Raw genomic sequence first — 1,294 nt, 5'->3', positions numbered from 1 at the left:
CTCCCTGAGCTGGAACCTGGGCTGGAGAGCAAGCAAACAATGATACGAGCTGTTGATTGAGAGTGGGAGTCCGGGGAGATGGTGAAATGCATTCACAAGTCCAGGAAAAGAAGGAGAAAAAGACAAGGGAGAAAATATGGCGGAGGTGACTTCAGGGCCCCGAGCATGGGCAGCTTGGGATCTCGAGAATGACTCTCCATGGACCAGCAGTGAGCCTCTTTGAACTCCAAGACTAGTAGGAGCCCTTAGGGAGAGAATTCAGTGAGAATTCAGAATTCGTGTGCCTCGCCTGTTTCTCCTGGATGGAATGCCTTTGGCCCCAGCTTGGATTGGGAGCACACACAAAATTGAAGTGGTTAAGCCACCATTTCCCCCCCCCCACCCATCCTTTTCTCTCTAGGGGAACTTATCTCTTTAGTCTGGAGCTGTATTTCTAGGGGATCCCCATGTCCCACCTGGAGATTGTCATCCTCAATTGCAGTACCAGAGAGTTCTCCCTCCAAATCATCCAATTTCTCTAGAGGAACTGATCTCTCTGGTCTGGTGCTGTAATCCTAGATAGGGTTGTGCGCTTCGGCCGCCAAAGCTGCCGTTCGAGGCCAAAGCAGCCCGTGCCGCAGCGTGGGGGGAGGGGTGGCACCGATGGCGGAGCTCTGCGCCTGCATGCATGCACTGACTGGTGTGCTGGCACTGGCGCCATCCCTCCCCCCCACGCCGCAGCGCTGGCTGCTTTGGGCTTGAATGGCGGCTGTGGCAGCCGGAGTGCATCACCCTATGGGAGCCTTCCCTTCTCCTGGCTTCCCCCCTTGGCCCTCCCCTCTGTTTGTGGCTTAGGCCGGGGCCGTTGGGGTTTTCTCAGCCTGCAGGCATGCAGCTTGCTCAGAAGTGGCGGGAGGTGGCATCAAGGCAGATGCTGGCGGCCTCCATGTCAGATGGGAGGGAGGGACGGCCTAGCGGCTGGCATGCCTCAGGGTCCGTAGGACGGGGAAGCTGGCAGTTGTAGTGGTGGTGGGGCAGGCGCACCCCCCCCAATGAAGACACAGTTTGGCTTCCCAAAGCACTGTAGTCAGGATCATCTGACCCTTGTGTAGAGCCCGAACAGTGCCCTGGGGAGCCTGTCCCAGTCCCGTGATGGGCCACGGTTCCCCAAGCCACTGGGTAACCCCATGAGGTAGTGAATCCGGGTGCTTCAGGGGGTGTGTATACCAGCCTCCACCCGTCCAGTTTACCTGGTCCTGTGAGCATTTCTGGGCCTTCCCAGCTGGGCTGGCCCTGCTCACAGAGTCCTGCCTGT

This window comes from Paroedura picta, chromosome 8 (assembly GCF_049243985.1).
Source record: "Paroedura picta isolate Pp20150507F chromosome 8, Ppicta_v3.0, whole genome shotgun sequence".
In the NCBI taxonomy this organism is placed as follows: domain Eukaryota; kingdom Metazoa; phylum Chordata; class Lepidosauria; order Squamata; family Gekkonidae; genus Paroedura; species Paroedura picta.
This window is presented reverse-complemented; position numbering follows the sequence as displayed.